At 39.2% G+C, this 21,619-nt stretch overlaps 1 protein-coding gene and 1 non-coding gene across 13 annotated transcripts in view; one reads left to right on the top strand and one right to left on the bottom strand.

Annotated features, from left to right (window-relative positions):
- The window catches only part of LOC134483112 (IQ domain-containing protein M-like), a 220,896-nt gene extending 199,902 nt beyond the window's left edge, over positions 1-20,994 (bottom strand). For 2 of the 12 annotated variants that reach the window (XR_010060048.1, XM_063278351.1), the window contains exons 1-2: positions 20,659-20,993; positions 8,112-8,229 (exon numbers count right to left, since the gene is read on the bottom strand). The gene's annotated coding sequence lies outside the window, so the exon portion shown is untranslated. Of the gene's footprint in view, positions 1-8,111; positions 8,230-20,658 lie in introns of all 12 variants that reach the window. The other 10 variants (XM_063278343.1, XM_063278348.1, XM_063278339.1 and 7 more) reach the window with 8 other exon arrangements.
- Positions 8,042-8,249, top strand: LOC134483735 (small nucleolar RNA U3). Its single transcript, XR_010060616.1, has one exon. It is a non-coding gene; the product is annotated as a small nucleolar RNA U3 (small nucleolar RNA).
- Positions 20,995-21,619: the final 625 nt, after the last annotated feature.

Raw genomic sequence — 21,619 nt, 5'->3', positions numbered from 1 at the left:
TATCTCAATCAAAGGGATAGCGCAGTTACTTTAAGGTGGACATAGCGCAATCGTTACACTTCACCATTCAAAGGATCTGGCTTATGGCATCTTAGTATGGTTTTTGGAATTCATAACAGCTTTTTCATACTAAATGCAAATGTCAACCACGTTCCCAAAGGTGTTAGATTTGGATGATCATCTCCCCTCCCCCCCCCCAAAAAAAAATTTACCTCTATTCCAGCTCACTTAGGAAATTAAGAATACTTTCATGGAATGGATAATTTATCTGATCTATATTTGATTTATCTCTTGGCTATCTCTTGGCTCCAAAATTAGCATTTGACCCAAAGGATAACAATCATCAAAAGATATCATTCATATATATATATATATTCCTGAGCTATCTCCCCAGCTCTTAGAAACATCTCCCAGTTGTGGTAGTCCTACCTGCACATAATAGACACAGGCCAGAGATAACACTAACTACACTACAATACACAGAACAGCCCCCGGAATTGACAATACTGTGAAAATCAGGGCTCCTAGGACCCAAGCTGAGAGCACTAACAAATCCATGGAGCTTCAAGTTACAATAACCCAGAAGGAAAGCTTGGATTAACGTGTACTTCCTCTAGTAGTCAATTTAACCCTGGAAATTATTCTAAACCTTGGCACTTGAAGCCCACATTCCTTAAGCTCTCATTCTAGTTAGAGACTTTCAAGTTTTTTCTTTGGCTCTTCCAGGGAAACGCTGAAGGATTCCCCTAGATAGTGAAAACTAAGAATAATTTTAATAAAATTCATTAGGAGCATTTGTCCATGTTGAAGAAAAGCTCAGAAAGAAGCTAATGAATACATCTTTTCTGTCGCTGTTTGTTTGTTGCTTTTATTTAAATTATTTAACTTATGTCCCCCTAAATGAAGCTGATTGCTCACTAGTAATTTTCATATTTCTATTGTATTTTCCAGTTCTTTGAAACCACAATACTGTTCATGAAAAGAGGAACTCTAAATTAAAATCACATGCTCGCTCTATATTAAAAGCAATATAATATCACAATAGAAATATCAAAAAAGTGCTTCCCTGATTAGATGCTCGCTATAAAATATGACACAGCTAGACTAACTTTAGGCTATGCCTCAAATGTACAAGCTCCCCAGCCACTGAGATATAAAACAAGCACTAATAAATGGGCACCTTGGCTGTTGTAAGGTCAATAAATCAAAATCACCAACATAAGTTAAATGCATTTTCAGTGGGTACAGATTTATCATCAAAGACCTCATAATTATGCAGCCACTAGAAAAGCAATGTGTTTGCCATGACCTTGATCATAATTCACCAACACTCCCAATGTATAAGTTTTCAACATTATATCACTCTCAAAAAATAATTTCAAGAGCTTGGATTTCTGAATGAACATTAGATAGATAGATAGATAGATAGATAGATAGATAGATAGATAGATAGATAGATAGATAGATAGATAGTAGTTTTTCTGGACACTAGAACTTATTACAAAAGCCATAAACATCTAATACTTGAAAAATAAACTAGTAGAAAAGCAAAGAATATAGGACTTAAAAGTCTTAGAGATTTTCTAGAAATGAAAGTGTGGCTAGAAATCTGGGTAGAGCCAAAGGAAGTCTGCAATATTCACTTTAGCAATGACTTTATCTCTTAAATGCCCTTTTCTTGTAGTTGGATTCTCTGTCAAAAAGGTAATAAAGCAAGAAGGAAAGCCATCATGCTGAGGTAAGGTTAGAGGGCTTCTAAGCTTTGTGTTGCTTTTCATCAGTCGGGAAAGCCTGGCTGCCTCTGAGCTTTCCAAGAATGAGAACTGGACGCAAGATGCTGAAAACTTCTCGGGGCTTTCAAAGCTGAACTGGGAATACCATAAAACTCTTAAAGAACACAAAATAGAGGGAATGAATTGATTTAATGATGCAGGAGCTATTCACAAACTTTCATGTTGGCTATTGAGTTTGGAGTGAAAATGAAGAAAAAATGCTTTTCAATATTTAAGTAGGTATTGTTCTTAAACCAAAAAGTCAATTACCTAGATGACTAGAATTGAAATTTTCAGTATCTTAAAAGTTAAAATAAAATAAAACACCTTAATTGAAATACTGGTGTAAGATCTTTTCTGGAGAATGGACAAAAGTCACACACGACAGTAAACCCAGCATTGAAGAAGCAGGCAGGAGGATCAGAAGCTCAAGTCTAGCCTGAGCTACATAGTTTATATTTTGCTTATAAGAATCAAATCAACATCAATTAAAAATTTTAAATAAAAGAGCCTTTCTGAGTGTAGAACTTTAGGTGGGTTGAATAGCAATTAAAAGTCTCTGGGTGTGTTCTTGTTTATTTCAGTTTGGTTTTTTTTTTTCAGCTATAAAATACAGATCTTAAACTCTTTCTTCTCTTTATTGTATGTATCGATATATGCAAGGGATTTGAGACACACACAAAAGGGTTCATGTCATTAATTACTAAACTTTTTGTTTTCTTTTTTTTTTTCCTTCTTTTTCTTTTTTCCAGAACTGAGGACCGAACCCAGGGCCTTGTGCTTGCTAGGCAAGCGCTCTACCACTGAGCTAAATCCCCAACCCCAATTAACTAAACTTTTAATAAAACAGATTATAAGGATATCCATACCAAAAGACAGCCACCTTTGAGTAGGCCAGTACCTCAAACCCCTTGACAGGAGTGCCAAACACAGTCCAAAGTGACAATGCTGGGTTGACTGCTGGATAAAATATCAGTCTATTCAAGATCTTAAGTGTTTAATGGGGACAGAAAGTACTGTGTCAGACACAGCAATCATGTTTGTTATCCATTAGTAATCTCGCTCTGTACCTTCTAGAAACATGGGTTAAAGTGTTGGAGAATTTTTTTCAGATTATGAGCAGAAAATAGAAAGCATGGAGCTTAGCAGTGGCCTAGAATCAAAACACTGTCAACAATGGACAGGGAAGGACATAGAGCAAGCTCTGCCACAGTGAGTCCTAGATGCTAGACTAGCATTGAAACACTGGCATTGCCCCCATATGGACAAAATTATTAATCTTTCTTGTCATTCGATATATATAGATATAGATAGATAGATAGATAGATAGATAGATAGATAGATAGATATGATAATTTTTAAAAATCAAGAAATACCCTAATACTTGAAGACTCCTGTTGCTCAGGTCACTTTGGTCAAAAGGACAGGTGACTGACCTGCTTGCCAGCCAAACTAACACCCTAGATTCAGTTCCCAAAGAGCCATTCCACCCACCCCCACTAACTACCCACCCCAAGGCCAGGCCCCTTCTACCCACCTCACTGCTCTCCCTGCAGCTAGGTTCCTGCCTACAATTCCAGCAGACGCTCAGGTGCAGGACTCGGTAGTCAGAAGAACAGAGACCCCCTGCTGCACCAAAGGCCAAGAGACTCCCTACTAGATGAGAGGTCATACCGGTCACCAGAAATCCAGTCCGCAAAGACCAGAAGACCAACAAAGAACCAGAACCTAAGGAATAAAACATCCATCACAAAGACAAACTGAGAAATCAACACCTAGAGCTATAATCATCCCAAACACAGATGCCTAAACACCAGTGAAAGAGCACAACCGGGGCAACATGGCACCATGAGGCTACCCTATGACAGCAAGACTTGGTTAGTGCAGCCAAAGCACAAAAAAAAAAAAAAAAAAAAAAAAAAAAAAAAAAAAAAAACTTAAAACCAACTTTATGAAGATGACAGAATTCCTTAAAGAAAAATGTTTAAGTCCTTAAGGAAATCAAGGAAAAGACAAAAAAAATGGAGGAAATCAATAAATCCCTTACAGAATGACAAGAAAGCCAAGGGGAAAAAAAAAAACAAGCAAGGGAAGAAAACTATTCAAGACCTGGAAATGGATACAGAAGCAATAGAGAAACAAACTGAGGGAATTCTGGGAATGGGAAATGTAAGCAAGCAAACAGGAACTACAAATGCAAGCATCATCAACAGAATACAAGAAACAGAAAAAAGAATCTCAGGTGTTAAGGATATACTAGAATGGCTAGATTCATCAGTCAAAGAAAATATTAAATCTAAAAAATTTCTAACATAAAACCTCCAAGAAATCTAGGACCCTTATGAAGAGACTAAACATAAGAATAATAGGAATAGAAGGAAAAGAATCCCAGCTCAAAACCCAGAAATTTTAACAAAATCATAGAAGAAAATTTTCCTAACCCAAAGAAGGACATGCCTCTGAAGGTACAAGAAGCTTACAGTACCCCTAGTAGATTGGACCAGAAAAGAAAGTCCTCACACCACATAATAATCAAAACACTAAATATACAGAACAAAGAAAAATATTAAAAGCTGCAATATTATTACCATTATTGTGGTAATATTAGAAGAATACGAGACACCTCAACTGAGATGCTAAAAGCCAGAAGGAGCTGGTCAGATGTCTTGGAGACTCTAAGGGATCATGAATGCCAGCCCAGAATGCTATACCCAGAAAAACTTTCAATCACCATAGATGAAACAAAGTCAAAAGTAAACAATGTCTATCCACAAATACAGCCCTACAGAAAGTACTAGAAGGAAAATGTGACCAAAGGACATTAACTACACAGGCAGGTAAAACCATAGGCAGTAAATGATCTCACACCAGCAAAACCCAAAGAAGAAAAGCACACACACACACACACACACACACACAGAGAGAGAGAGAGAGAGAGAGAGAGAGAGAGAGAACCACAAACGACAACAAACAATAATAACAGGAATTAAGGATCATTGGTCATTTACATCTCTCAATATCAATGGACTAACTTCTCCATAAGAAGACTCAGGCTAACAAAATGGACTAACAAAATGAAAACAAGATTTATCCTTCTGCTGCATACCAGAAACATACCTCAACATCAGCGATAAACTTCAGAGTAAAGGCTTGTAAAATTATTTTCCAAGCAAATGGACACAAGAAATAATCTGGCATAACTATTTTAATATCTAACAAAATAGACTCACACCAAAATTAATCAAAAGAGATGGCTAAGGACATTCCATACTCAACAAAGGGAAAATTCACCAAAATAACAATTCAGTTCTTATTATCTATACCCTAATTCAAAGTCAAACACTTGTAAAAGAAGTATTATTCAAGCTTAAATCATACATCAAACCCCACGCATTAATAGTGGAAGATTTCAGTACTCTACTCTCACCAATGCACTGGCCATTCAGATGAAAACTGAACTGAGAAATAATGGAACTAATAGATAACATGAATCAAGTACCTAACAGATATCTACAGAAGATTTCACTCAAACACAAAAGAATATTTGTTTGTTCTCAGCGACTCACAGAACATTCTCAAAAATTGACCACACACTCAGTCACAAAGCAAGTATCAACAAATATAAGAAAAGTAAACTAACCCCCTGTATCCTATCAGAACACCACAGATTAAACCTGGGTATCAACAACAACAGAAACTAAAGAAAGCTGACAAACTCATGGAAACTGAGCAATTCCCTACAGATCAACTTCAGGATCAAAACAGAAATAAAGAAAGATCTTAAAGACTTACTAGAATTCAATGTAAATTAACACACAATATACCTACACTGATGGAAAATGATAAAAGCAGTGCTAAGAGGAAAGTTCATAGCACTAAGTGCCTACATAAAGAAATTTGAGAAATCTGATACTAGCACATCCCAAAGCACTAGAATAAAAAGAAACAAACACTCCCAAGAGGAGTCGATGGTAGGAGTCAGAGCTGAAATCAATAAAATAGAAACAAAAACAATACAAATAATCAATGAAACAAAGAGTTGGTTATTTGCAAAAAAAAAGGAACAATATTGACAAACCCTCATCCAAGCTAAGTAAAACACAGAGAATATCCAAATTAACAAAATCAGGTGTTAAAAGGGGGACATAACAACAGGCACTAAGAAAATAAAAAAAAATCATTACATTTTACTTCAAAAACCTGAACTGCACAAAATGGAAAATGGAAAATAAATGGATAATCTTTGATAGATACCACTTACCAAATGGCTGAGAAACAAAGAAACATTCAACATCTTACTTAGCCACCAGGGAAATGCAAAGCAAAATGACTCAGACTCTGTCTTCTACCTGTCAGAATAACTGAGATCAAAAACGCAAGCGAGAGTTCATACTGGTGAGGATGTGGAACAAGGAGAACATTTCTCCATTGCTGGTGGGAGTGCAAACTTTCACAGACACTTTGGAGCTCAATATGGTGGTTTCTCAGATAATTGGATATCGATCTACCTCAAGAACCAGCCATACCACTCCTGGGCATATACCCAAACTCTATCCCAACATAAGGACACTTGCTCAACTCCATTCAAAGAAGCTTTATTCATAACAGACAGAATGTGGAAACAACCTAGATGTCCCTCAACTGAAGAATGGATAAAGAAAACACAGTATGTTTACACAATGGAGTATTACTCAGCTGTTAAAAAGAATGCATCATCAAAGTTTCAGGTAAATTGATAGGAATAGAAAAAATTACCCTAAGTGAGGCAAGTGAGACCCTGAAAGACAAACATGGTATGTACTCATTTATAAGTGAACTTTAGGACCTAGAAAGGCTAAGTAAGAAGAAGGATGCAAGGATCTCCCTGGGAAAGGGAAATCGAATAGATTCCAAGGGTGGACTGGGTTGATCAGGTTGGGAGTAGGGAGAAAAATACTGGGAGGAAAGACTGAATTAGAGACCATTTCAGGGGTGAGGTACTATGCAAACTCCATGGAACTCTAAAGAGTAACTTGACCTGACTGGCCGTCTTCTGTAACCAGGCAAGGCCTCAAGTGGAGGGATTGGGACACCAACCCAGCCACAAGACTTTGACCTACAGTTTGTCCCGCCAACAGAATGTTCTGAGACTGAAGTATGGCAGGATCTTCACCAAAGAGAGCAGAGAGACGTTACCCAGCCACTGGGTAACACAGATCGATGCAACACAGCCAAACAATTAGGTGAAGCTCCAGGAGTCCTGCTGAGGGGAAAGAGGAAAGACTGGAGGAACCAGAGTGGTCAGGGATGTACCAGGAGAACACAAAATCAACTGAGCAGGAGTCATGGGCTCTCAAAGAGATTAGGGAGCCTGTAGGAGTCTGACCTCAGTCCTCTGCAGACATGTTAACAACGGCTGAGTAACTTGGTGTTCTTGTGGGAATCCTAACAATGGTAGCAGGGGCTTTCTCTGATTCTCTTGCCTACTTATGGGACTCTTTTCTTCCTACTGGACTGCCTTGTCCAGCCTTGATGTGACGGTATGTACCTAGTTGTATTACGTGTTTGGTTGATGTCCCTGAGAGGCCTGCTCTTTTCTGAGGGGAGTTGGAGAGGGGTGCATCTGGGGAGAGAGGAGGTTAGGGAGATGAGATTGGAGAAGGATAAAAAGGGAAATTGTGGCTGGGGTGTAATGTATGAGAGAAGAATGAATAATAAATAAATAAATACTAAATAAAACAAGAAAGATTTTAAAATAATGAAGATCTAAGTGAAGATGAAATAACTTCAAATAAGTGAAGGGAGTAAGTTATAAAATAAACATAATTCATATAATCACCCTTCCTTTGGAAAGATACTGTCCTCATTCTCCTCTCTCACTGTGATTAGCACCTTGACAAAAACCAATTTGGAGAGAAAGGGAGTGTTTTGGTCTACAGGCTATTGTGCATCCTGGATGAAAGCCAATGTGGAAGCTAGAAGCAGAGACCAGCGGAGGGAAGCTGCTTAGTGGCTTACATCCGGTTGATTGCTCAGTGTTCTTTCTTATACAAACCCAGGGTACAACCTACCTAGGGAGTGACACCACCCACAGTAGGCGAGGCCCTCCCACATCAATCAGTAATCAAACACTAACCCCACAGACCAATCTGATAGATGTAATTCCTCAACTGGGGTTGCAGGTAACTCTTTGTCAAGTAGACAAAACCTAACATAGATACCAGACTTCTTATTCTGTACAAGAAGCCAACTCCACAAAAATATAATTTTTTGAATAAATATCTGATATCGAGAACTAGACTTCCAGGGACCATCTCTGAACTTCATTACTAGAGAAACTTCCGTGAACACATAGAGTACCTAAAACCAGGAGGCTGAGATGCCGTGTTCTCTCCTGAGCACAAAACAAGCTCTTTCTGCGCCTATGCTGCCACGGCCTTCTGCCATTGGTGATCTTTCTTCTTCCCCCTCGGGAGAGCTAAAGAAAACACAATATGAAAGACTTTCTATTTGAGAGAAAAAAAAAGAGAAAAAGGTAGCATTTTTAATCAGGATATTTTTATATTGTGATCAGTCTAAGGTTGACCTAAAGATCAGAAATCACACAAGAAAATACTTAAAACTTGAATACTTTAAATTATGATTTTTAATCTAGGAAAGTATACCATAAATAAAGTCAAGAAAATGTATGTGTAATATACAGGACTAATATATTTAATCACTGCCATGTCCTTTTGAATCTATTTTTATTAAAAAGGAACAATCTAGTTTTTTAAACTACCAAAAGACCCATAACTCACAAAACAATGCAAATACTAATGAAAATTTCCAGTCTCACTAATGATCAAAAGATTAAAACAGATTTTCATCTGCTGGTCAAGTATTGATATTATTAATACCTAAAAGGATGTAGTTGATTCCCTCACGTCACTATTAGAGAGTGCAAATTGGTACAAATTTTCTGAAAATATGCCTCAAATTCAAAATAGGTTTGCTTCCAAACGGCCATTCCAGCACAAGGATATATCTAAGAAACTAATTTGACAACACTCAATGAGTTGTAAGCAAGTTATTTATTGAAAATTTATTTAAAATAACGACAGCTTTTAAGCAACTTATGTATGGATCAAATTATGTCATTTAAGCATCGTGAAATATTATTCTCATTCTTAAGAAGATAGTGTGTCAGTATTTAAAACATTGTTCTTGATGGTTTACTTTGGTGCTATAACAGAACAAAATAATTTATAGCATTATACAACTTATTTTCACACTTTTCAATATACTATGCTTAAAAAACAGAAATATCTGAAATCCATAAGAAGGATTGGAAAGATTGCTCAATGATTAAGAGCATATATTGCTCTTATAGAGAACCTGAGTTCTTTTCGCAGGATTCCAAGGTTCCCTGACCTCCTCAGACACCTGCACTTACACACACACACACACACACACACACACACACAAACACACACATACACACAAACACACACACATACATACACATATACACACTCACACACACACAAACACACACACATACATACACACACACAAACACATACACACACATACTCACTCACATACAAACACACACATATACACACATACACACACATACATACACACACAAACACAAACACACACATACACACATACACACACACATACAAACACATACACACCCAAACACACACACACACACACACATGCACACAAATCTAAAGGTAAAGTACTGTGGTAAAAAGTGAAAAATTGGAAGAGTCCATTAAAATGAACATGGTTATTTTTCTTTTGTCAATGAGCCTCCTTTTATCTTTCTAATAATTACATGAAACTGCGAAAGACTTTGTATTAAAACATAAAAATGTTCATCTTTTTAATAAGCTCATGAATAACTATAAGGGAGAGTATTTGTTTTTATAAAACAATGTTGATTTTATGTCTGCTGTTATAGAAAGATACACCAATATTTTCAGTATTGTTTGTTCATATCTAAAATAATTAGTTGTTTCTAAAATTTATTATTAAAATACAAAAATACATGACCTGGTTCTCATTAAAGTATAAGTGGTTGCATAGGACAATTTCTGTTTGAAAAAGCATGGGTAGCTCAGAGTTAATATCTTTTTTTTTTTTTTTTTTTTTTTTAGGTTTGATCAGTTGTGTTTTATTAAGTTCTTTCCAAATTGCCATAACAGAGCAGTTCAAGATGATTATTACTTAGAATAAATCATTGCTACTTGATAATAGCCACATGGTACTAGCAGCAGTCTTAGCTGGTAAGATTTTTTTTTTTTTTTTATTAACTTGAGTATTTCTTATATACATTTCAAGTGTTATTCCCTTTCCCGGTTTCCGGGCAAACATCCCCCTCCCCCCTCCCCTTCCTTATGGGTGTTCCCCTCCCAACCCTCCCCCCATTGCCGCCCTCCCCCCATAGACTAGTTCACTGGGGGTTCAGTCTTAGCAGGACCCAGGGCTTCCCCTTCCACTGGTGCTCTTACTAGGATATTCATTGCTACCTATGGGGTCAGAGTCCAGGGTCAGTCCATGTATAGTCTTTAGGTAGTGGCTTAGTCCCTGGAAGCTCTGGTTGCTTGACATTGTTGTACATATGGGGTCTCGAGCCCCTTCAAGCTCTTCCAGTTCTTTCTCTGATTCCTTCAATAGGGGACCTATTCTCAGTTCAGTGGTTTGCTGCTGGCATTCGCCTCTATATTTGCTGTATTCTGGCTGTGTCTCTCAGGAGCGATCTACATCCGGCTCCTGTCGGTCTGCACTTCTTTGCTTCATCCATCTTGTCTAATTGGGTGGCTGTATATGTATGGGCCACATGTGGGGCAGGCTCTGAATGGGTGTTCCTTCAGTCTCTGTTTTAATCTTTGCCTCTCCCTTCCCTGCCAAGGGTATTCTTTTTCCTCATTTAAAGAAGGAGTGAAGCATTCACATTTTGATCATCCGTCTTGAGTTTCGTTTGTTCTAGGGATCTAGGGTAATTCAAGCATTTGGGCTAATAGCCACTTATCAATGAGTGCATACCATGTATGTCTTTCTGTGATTGGGTTAGCTCACTCAGGATGATATTTTCCAGTTCCAACCATTTGCCTACGAATTTCATAAACTCGTTGTTTTTGATAGCTGAGTAATATTCCATTGTGTAGATGTACCACATTTTCTGTATCCATTCCTCTGTTGAAGGGCATCTGGGTTCTTTCCATTTTCTGGCTATTATAAATAAGGCTGCGATGAACATAGTGGAGCACGTGTCTCTTTTATATGTTGAGGCATCTTTTGGGTATATGCCCAAGAGAGGTATAGCTGGATCCTCAGGCAGTTCAATGTCCAATTTTCTGAGGAACCTCCAGACTGATTTCCAGAATGGTTTTACCAGTCTGCAATCCCACCAACAATGGAGGAGTGTTCCTCTTTCTCCACATCCTCGCCAGCATCTGCTGTCACCTGAGTTTTTGATCTTAGCCAATCGCACTGGTGTGAGGTGAAATCTCAGGGTTGTTTTGATTTGCATTTCCCTTATGACTAAAGATGTTGAACATTTCTTTAGGTGTTTCTCAGCCATTCGGCATTCCTCAGCTGTGAATTCTTTGTTTAGCTCTGAACCCCATTTTTTAATAGGGTTATTTGTTTCCCTGCGGTCTAACTTCTTGAGTTCTTTGTATATTTTGGAAATAAGGCCTCTATCTGTTGTAGGATTGGTAAAGATCTTTTCCCAATCTGTTGGTTGCCGTTTTGTCCTAACCACAGTGTCCTTTGCCTTACAGAAGCTTTGCAGTTTTATGAGATCCCATTTGTCGATTCTTGATCTTAGAGCATAAGCCATTGGTGTTTTGTTCAGGAAATTTTTTCCAGTGCCCATGTGTTCCAGATGCTTCCCTAGTTTTTCTTCTATTAGTTTGAGTGTGTCTGGTTTGATGTGGAGGTCCTTGATCCACTTGGACTTAAGCTTTGTACAGGGTGATAAGGATGGATCGATCTGCATTCTTCTACATGTTGCCCTCCAGTTGAACCAGCACCATTTGCTGAAAATGCTATCTTTTTTCCATTGGATGGTTTTGGCTCCTTTGTCAAAAATCAAGTGACCATAGGTGTGTGGGTTCATTTCTGGGTCTTCAATTCTATTCCATTGGTCTATCTGTCTGTCTCTGTACCAATACCATGCAGTTTTTATCACTATTGCTCTGTAATACTGCTTGAGTTCAGGGATAGTGATTCCCCCTGAAGTCCTTTTATTGTTGAGGATAGCTTTAGCTATCCTTATGTGTACTATTAAATTAGCTATTCCTAAAAACATATAAAATATCATGGTCTCTATATATACCAAACTGTGATGACACATTATTACTGAACAAATTATGATTATAAACAAAAAAAAGAAAGAAAAGTGAAAGATCCCAAATTAACAACAAATGGTGTGGGCCACATTTTGGTCCATACATAATATCTGGATACTTTATACAATTAATTTTCAAGTCTCCCATCCTGTTCTTGGAACGCACACACTGAAAACTTGTTGGTTATTTTTGTCTCCGTGCCCACTCTTTCTTCTGGGAAGCTGCCAATCCTATCGACAGCTGGCCCTTGGGAACAGGATTAAATTAACAGCAGATATTCCTTTTTGAACCATTAGTAGATATTAAAAGGACAGAGTTGAACTAATCTAAATTTGTTAAATTGGAGTAAGAGAGTTACCTCCAAGAGAGTTTAAATTGCACAGTCAAAACTTAAAATATTTCCACGTTCTTCTCAGTAATCACTTTCTTAAGTACTCTAGTTTTTCTTAAATGTGAATTATAAAGTGTCCAGCTCTCTCCTTTGTTCTCGGAGATCTCTAGAGGCACTGGAGAAACCCGGATAAAAACATGCATGGCAGCATAGCCTAGGTTATACAAGCCCCACTTCTTTACCTGTCTTCTCGGGCCTCATCCACAACATCAGTAAAAATTCACAGAGATTCAAATTAGCAGACTTTAAAAGCCCGTGGCTGTTAGATGGCTAATGAAAATATAAACTGGTTCAACTGCTTTACAGGGCAACAGAGGGCAACATTCTAAATATCCTCCACATCCTTTGCAGTAGTGGTTGCATATAAGTATTTAGATTCAGTATTATCTGAGCCAGGCCAGGTTTGCTATTCTGACCCACAATGCACCCGTTCATCCACAAGCCTTAAAGCCATAGTAGATATAAGCAGTCTTTTAACCCAGTGATCATAAATGGTTTCCAACCAAGGCCCCAAGGGATTAGTTAGAATTGTGACAGTGTTTGATGCCCTAGTGGGTGGTTTATAATGCTTGTAAGGCCTACTCTTTTCTAGAAAATTAAAAATCTGCAATTTTAAGGCCAATGCACGAACTCATCTGATCCCTTCACTAGTTTATGGCTCATTGCAAAGTCCCTGACTAATGCCACAGAGAAGGGCCTTGTCCTAGGTCAAAGCCACACCTAGGAGGCGTGAAAAGATAACACACTGCTAACACTGAAAACAAATGCCTGAAGCGTATGCTTCAAATTGCGACGATCCCTTAGGCCCCTCCTAATAACCACAGCATCCTACAGCATAGGTAGAGAGACCTCCATTTCTATCCTATTTCAGGTAAGAGTCTCCTAGCTCTAGTCTGCCGTTTGTCTGTCACTAGAGAACTATCTCCCGTGAACACACATCCGTAAACCTTCTGCACTCAACTGTTTCCTCCCAGTGTCCCCACAGAGCACAATCTCGGCAATGTCCACAAAGATGGGCTCCTTTAACTAGGCCTCCATATGCCAGAGGAGTGAAGATGATCCCGAGAGGTAAGGATTGAGTCTAAAATACAAAGGAGGCTAGTCCAGCACTCACTGTGCGAAAATGTGATTAAGTTAGAGAAATAAAGAACTGGGGCAGGGGGATGAAATCTAACGTTCACGGCGGAGCATCCTAAGCCAAGTGAAATGGCAGACGGCAAACATTTCCACCTGACCATGTGAAAAAGTTATCTAACATTAGAGCCCGAGAGTCAACAGTCACAGTCTACCAGGACTACCAGCAGACACTGGAGACCACTGGAGCATTTCAGTTTGGGAAGCCAGGAAAAAGACTGGAAATGTTTCTCTTATAAGCAAGCAACTGGGGCTGGGAGTGGCTCATTTAATATGAGCACCGACTGCCAAGCCCAGGGACCTGAGCTTTATCCCTAGAACACCCATGGTGAAAGGGAGAACCAACTCCTGCAAGGTATCCTCTGACTTTGATGCACATAATAAAATGAATAAATGATGAATAGTAAGTGTAATAATTTTTAGTTTAAAAACAGCTTGCAGGATATAGAAACTACTAAGTAGGAGTTTTTTAAAAAACATGAGTAATAAACCAGATCTTCATCTACAATGCGTATTTCTTTCTCTAGAAATCACAGTTAATCTAAACACAAACTGTCTACCAACATAGTCCCTTTTATGCCCAGCATTCTTTTTCCAGACATTCGTCAACACTGGAAGACAAGGCTTTTTCATGGGCAATGCTTCTACTCTTGTTTTAATGCAGTTCTCAGGTAAACTATTATAATATTTCTACCTTGCAATGTTTATACTTATGCTCTCTTTAGTCTACGTTATATGCAGAAGCTTTACCTGTTTTCTTTTTTCAAGAAACAGTGTCAAAAGAAATGCCACATTGCCGAGCATTCCAATGGTGAGCTAACAACCGCCCCTTCCTCTCCAAAACAGGAAAATAAAATATGAACATTTGTGGAGACAAAAAAAAAGCTCACACTTGGAAAGCAAGATTAAAGCAAGGAAATCAGCAAGGCTTTATATTTTTACATAAAAGGAAAATCGCCTTCTACCACACTGCCTGTTATTATGACAAATACTTAACATTTATTTTTAGATCTTTTGAATAACACTTTAACTGTATACAGGTCCAAAAATAGTCCTGAAAGGGATAATTTCTCTCGGTTACAATAAAAGTGGCCTGCTTTTCAAAGTCTGGGAGGTAATATGAACAAATACTAGATTCTTATTTCTTCCTGACAGGAAATGAATTTTGTCCAATACCTCCATGGGAGGTACGAAGTTGGATTTACTGTTAATAATTTTCTCAACTTACTGTTCATCTGTATGAAGGGACAAGAGAGAGAAGTCAAACCTTAGGACTTACTTTCTACTGGGTGGCCTCATCCAGCCTTGATGTGAGGATAGATATGTGCCTAGTCTAACTGCATCTTGTTATACTAAGTTCAGGGGTATTACTGGAGGCCAGCTGTTTTCTAAAAAGAAACAAAGGAGCAGTGGATATGGGAAAGAGGGGAGGCAGGGGTTTTGGAGGAGGGGAGGGAGGAGAGCCTGCAGTTGAGATGTATTGTATAAGAAAAGAATATATATATACACATATACATATATACATATATATGTATTCTTGTATATATTCTTTTTTTTCTTCTTTTTTTTTTCTTTTTTCTTTTTTTCGGAGCTGGGGACCGAACCCAGGGCCTTGCACTTGCTAGGCAAGCGCTCTACCACTGAGCTAAATCCCCAACCCCTTCTTGTATATATTCTTGTATATATTCATATATATACATATATATGGCAACTTTTGAAAAAAGCTTCAGAGTGACAGGCATTACTGTCAGATCCTGTTCTTTCACGTAAGTTTTGGTTTTACCTCAAAGCACACCATAATATTACTTTCGTCATCCTCTGATTCACTGGCCACAATGTCTTCCTATCGCACACAAGCATATGTTTAATTAAATCTGGAAAAAGTAATAAGCATCCTACATTTCAAGGATAGCACTACAGACTCCTCCTGTGTTAAATATATCCCAGTTCCTGGGTAAGCTGACAATTCAAAGGCTAAGCTAGAGAAGTCGGGACAACTCGGCTTTGTCGGTTTCCCAGTTGCGCCGTTCTAGTCTTCCTGTTTCGTTGAGGGAGTGGAGGCACCGTAACGGGGACAGAGTGTTCCATCAACACAACGAGAGCTGAAGCAGCAGCAGATTTCTCCAACACTGAGGCTGTTTTTGCAAATGTGCATGCTCCAGTTAGGGCTAAGGATATTTCTTCAAATGCTAATAGGAGTTAATTTGGTCACCAGCTAAGTTGAATTTAGAAACTGTCTTTTCTCTCTCGCCTGAAAGATCTGGTCAGACTCCTACATTCTGTTCCCGACTGTTCGTTTCTGAAGCAAGTATTTACTCTCTTGTGTGAAATTATCACTTGACGTTGATCTGTATGTTGGCACAGCGTAATTCCACAGATACATTTAGAAAGTAGCAATGCCTCGCTGTCCTTGTGTGTTAGTTCTTCTCCCACAGGTCACTCTGTTTGTCTTTTATTGTCAGGCTATCTCTGCCACCACCCTGTGTCACTATGAAGAACAGTTTTGTGATCAAGAAGCCAAAGTACTTGACACCGTGTATAGTTGTGGAAATAGACTCTTGTTGATGATTTCTATAAAGTCTGATCGGTTTATACCCTTTCCATTGTCCTTGGGATAAAAATTAAAGTCACTTGGTTTAGTATGCCAGGGCTCAACCATCTGCCTTTTGCTTTTCTCTGCTAAGGCCTTCTTTCCCTCACTGATGTCCGTCCTCCAAATTGGTGAAGGTCAATTTCTTCCCACTGTAGGAAACTCCAAGTTCTTTGTTGCCCATGCCCTTTCTTGTCTAAACACACACACACACACACACACACACACACACACACACACACACACACACAGAGTTTCATATGACACTTTCCCCCCAATTTGAAATATTCCCTGTAGGAGAGAAGCTCATATGACTCAGGAGGTAAATAAAACCTCCCACGTTTGGGAGAAGAAACACTTGGAAGATATTTGAGGGCCCCCCCACCCCCAGCAGTATAAAAAGGAATGAACAACTCAGGGGAGAAGACTGACAGGAGACTACAGTTGATTGCCCAGATGGCTGTTGTGAGATCATTATTTTGATATCTCACGGGTTTTCTTTCTGGGGTGAGTCAATATGTATGATTTGTGTGTGTGTGTGTGTGTGTGTGTGTGTGTGTGTGTGTTGTATCCCCCAGAAAAACAAAGAGAACATGGAATTTATCATTGCCTGAGAGAATTATATTGCCATCAAAGAACAGTCTTCACTGGGACATTTCTTAAAAGAACCAAACATACATTTTGAGAGGTTTGAATAGGATTAATTTAATCATATTAATTAATTAATAGGATAAATAAATTTAAGGAAGAGAGTAATATAAGTCTGCTTTGTGACTATGCCAGATAGAAAACAGAGCCTCAAGGAAATATCTCCTCATAGAGAACAGATACAGACTTAGAAAGGAGCCCACGCTAAGGATGTGTTCATCTCTTCAGTGGTATAGCCAAAAGGGACCAGATATTGATGATTGTCCGTGAATTTTGTCACAGAATGTTGGAACACTAAATGCTCCTATCAGAATCAACACAGTACGCTTCATTGAGAAAGTCATGTGAACAAACAAACAAACTAGTATAACAGAGGGACACACACCTAAAACCCAGCTTCAGGGTACTGCAGCAAAAGCACTGAGCCCATGAGCGCAAGACAACCTGGGAAATACAGCAACACCCTGTCTCACTGTGAGTGTGTACACGTGTGAGCATGTGCATGGCTGCGCATATGCACACCTGAGAGTGTTTATGTGTAAATGTAGTCAATAAAATTAAGTGATATGTTTATTGATTTTCTTAGTGCTGCTGATCTTAGAAAAAGAAAGACTAGAAAGGATCGTAGAACAAAATGGCAGCCCCAGAAATGCATTTTTTAAAAATCTGCCAGTGTTATCTATGGAGGCTTTGAATTATATTCATAACTTCATTCTTTGCCTTCTCTTACTTCCAACATACCAGACCTAACTAGGCTACTAAATGAAAAACTTCTTAGTTCTTTGAAAGCAGGCACAGGATCAACGTTATTTAATAGCAAGAGGGTTGCACCAAGCCCCAGTGTCTTAATCAAAGATGACTCCCACCAAGCCATCCCTAGAGTAGCAGTTTTCCAACATACGAAGACATTTACAAACACACTACATCCAACACGGAAGGAACTTCACGTGCAGAAACCATAGATACTGCTAAATATTCTTCAGTGCCCAGGACTGCTCCATCCTCGCACTCCCCAGCACCATGTACCTCCCAACAGTGAACAACCTAGTCCAGTGCATTAATAGTGCTGCTGATGAGAAACCCGGGTGTAAATAGCCTCCTGATTCCCTTCATCGCTAGCATTCTCTTGTTCTGTATTTTTAGGGTCACCAGAAATTATATTAACTTCAGTGAAGTCATGATATGTGCGAAAACGCTCTCCTTTAATATCAGCAACTGCATTAACATCTACATAACCTATAAAAAAGTAAAATCATTTTTATAAATTCTGAAACAGAAATGTTACAATGGCCAAACTAATTCTTCATTCTGTGTAATTATATCAGTTTTTTTATGAGAATTCTGTAAACTCTTTAACCTAGTAACTGTCCCTTCAAACTACATTTTACACAATGCAGCTAAGTTCCTTTCATGATAAAAGTTAAAACGCTAACTCAAAAGAAAATATATCTGATTACATGCAACTTTTCTACTGATGCCCTCCTATATTTTCTTCATAATTAACACTGTAGACTCGCCAGAAATTGGATCTGACAACTTTTTTTAGTAAAAACAAATACCAAAGAGTCAGAATATACATCAGCTGTGTCCCTAGAATTACATCCTTTGATCTGATCTGATCTCCTGCTTTCAGCTGGTGCCTGCATACTGGAGGGGGAGGGGGAGAGGGAGAGAGAGGGGAGAGGGGGAGTGAGAGGGAGAGACAGGGGAAAGGGAGGAGGAGGGAGGGGGGGGAGGGGGAGGAGGGAGGAAAGGGGGAGGGGGAGGGGGAGAAGGAGAGAGGGAAGAGAGAAGGAGATCGAGGAAGGGGAGGACGGAGAAAGGGGAGAGAGAGGGGGAGGGGGAGAGGGAGGGGGAGGGGGAGGGAGAGACTGTATTTCCCACTAGAGCTTTGGCGAGTGTTTCCCAAAACACTTATGTTGTGAAATCTTGTATTGTTCTTGAGGATTCTTCAGGATCATTAGGCTTTTTATGTTCCTGATTTTAAACAGAAACCATGATCTTACATTAGTATCAATGAGTACATGCTTAGCCTCCCAGGAAAAATAATCATGATTTTTTTCATCTAAATTTAAATACGTGGGGACTCAGCAAAACCGAAGACTCAAAATGCAATTAAGGGTAACAGAGCTGGTAAGAGATAACTTCCCAAGTGTTTCTGTAGACAAAAAAATTCAAAATAAAATAGTAGTGACAAATTTACAAACAACCTAGTTTCTGACCATGTTATTTAATAATGGAGTCTCCAAAGCCCCCTGTGCTCACATGCATGATGTTTGCGAAGGATCTGACACAGAGAACATACCTTAACACATGTCAGCCACGGCCAAGGAAAGTGAGCTAGAAATTACTCCACAGTCCAAAACAGGAATTGGCAAATGAGAACCAAGTCAGGGGGCCCAATCCGCTCGGCTTTGTTCCCAGGGATTCAGCCATACACCATTCGTTCACACATTGCCTAGAATTCTTTTATTTCTCTACAATGTTATGATACAGCCAAGGGGACCTAATTCAAACACTAACACCGTGCTATATGGATCAGTTTACGGCTTAACTGAATAAATCTCTCTTTCCTCAAAAAACATCCATCTCCCAACAAAGACAGAAGAGCAAAGTTGAGTCCTTGTGTCCGAAAACCATATGGCTGTAAACCTAAAATATTTAGAATCTAAGCCTTCACTGTTTCTAAAGACCTGATGCCTTGAGGGATAGGGTTGGCGGTAAGTAGCTGGTAGTCAGAGCACAAGTTCCTTCTGCAGAAACAGGACTGCTCATTTCTCTAAAGGGTCGTGACTCTAAAAGGGCATGAGGTGAACTGACAAAGTAAACAAATGACTAATCCTTCCAAGAGATGGGGGAAACAGCTCTCCAAGTACTGTATTCCTCTCACCACTACCTCTCAAGTGCATTATTATCAAATGCTGCGTTCTTCTCAAGCCACTGGCATGGAGGTTGCCTCTTCTGCAGATTTAAAATGAAGATCATCTCGAAACCACTCTTGGGCAACCACACTGAGTTGTAACGAAGAGGGGAAACACTGGATAATGGGGAGGTCTGTTAAGATCACGTCTTGGTTCTGCCATCAATAAGCAGTGTGACCCTGGCAAAACCCTTTCTCTGAACTTCAGTTTACTAACCTACAAGACAGATCTAAGTAATAAATATATATGTGTGAGGGGGGGGATAGTAGGATATATAGTGGGATAGTAAAGATCAGATACTAAGAGCACTGCTAATCTCTGGGAACTAACTAGTATGCACACTAGTTTTAGGATTAAGCTATTTAAATCCCGTTTCTGATCACTAAATATCACCGATAATTGTCCCCTCCCCAAATGTTTAAAATTTTTATGAAGCGGTCTCATCCGCCATTTGACTGCCCTATTGCAGGGTTTTATTTCAGAGTTGCCTTCACTGTTCTCAATGCTTCCTCACTGCACATGCGCATTCCAAATCAGCAACGGGCACCTTGTGAGACTCCCTGGGGTGGCAGCACAGCAGCGACTGTCTCAGCTTTAAGCCCCACCCACGTGCGCCGCGACCTTTTGAGTACCTAGATCAATGTGAGGCCAGCTGCCTACTTAACACATACAAGAGTGCCCAGAACAAAAACACTGAAAAGGCCAGACATTATTCTATTTTCTATCGCTTTGAAATGTAGTCCAAACATTTTATGGGATATTCTACTGTGTAAAATACTATTTTATCCGGAGAATGAAAATATACTTTTTTTTTTCCAATTTCTCTTTACCCTCACCCAAGAGAACTCCAAAGCCCCAGAACCACGCTCACCTTAGCTTCAGGCTCAGGGTCACCTTCTGCAGCTAGAGAACCTTCAATCCTCTTTAGTGGTTGTGGAGTCGCCCAACCCACCCTTGTTGTCTGCCTAGCTCCGCCCCCAGGGCACTCTCCCAATCATAGCTGCCCTGCCAGGCCCCATTAGTGCCCCCTTCTCTCACTCCTCACAACACTGTGGATTCACTAGCCTACTTCTCTGTGGGGGCAGCAGGACCTTGCTGCAGCACCCCTGAGGACCAGGACCTCCTGGCACCAGGAGCTGCCAGGCTTGGCAAGACTCCTGTGGCAACCGCCAGAAGGTTCCCTGGAATATGTATGCTTCCCACTGTGACGTTGAGGCATGTCTGTTCCGTCTCTGTTCTGCTCAACACAGTTAGGCTAGAACCAAAGGTTCTATTCTGGTTGCGTTCCATAGCCAAAGACGGAGCTCCCGCTCCCAGGGACCTTCGATGTTTTGGGTTTTCACCAGGATCTCTTTATTATAGGACGTAGTATGACGGCTGCCCAAGGACTTCTACTGAGAAAGAAAGGGAGGGGCTTTTTGACTTTGTTTTGAACTTTTAAAATGATATATTTTTATTATTTGAGATTTTCTTACATCCATAAAATGTATCTTGTCTCCTCCTAACTTGTCATTTCGCCACTCTCTTTCACATTCTCATCTTTCTTTTCTTTATAACCCACTACGTACAATTTGCACGGTCCATATGCTCACAGGAAAGTGGTTGACAGACCTTGTTTATTTGTTAAGAATATTCCCAAGTAGTGAGTGAAAAGCGATGTTACAAAATTCGACTTTCAGTCACAAGAATTGTAGCCAGAAACCCTTTCATGGTACCAAAATTTTGGTTTAGCACCAAATAGCATTGCTCTGACTTTGTAAAATAAATAAATAAATAAATTAATAATAATAATAATAATAATAATAATAATAATAAATATTTAGAAAAAAGTT

The sequence above is a fragment of the Rattus norvegicus genome, chromosome 19 (assembly GCF_036323735.1).
Source record: "Rattus norvegicus strain BN/NHsdMcwi chromosome 19, GRCr8, whole genome shotgun sequence".
Taxonomy (NCBI): Eukaryota; Metazoa; Chordata; class Mammalia; order Rodentia; family Muridae; genus Rattus; species Rattus norvegicus.
Note: the sequence above shows the minus strand (reverse complement) of the source record. Positions and strands in the feature narration are given on the sequence as shown.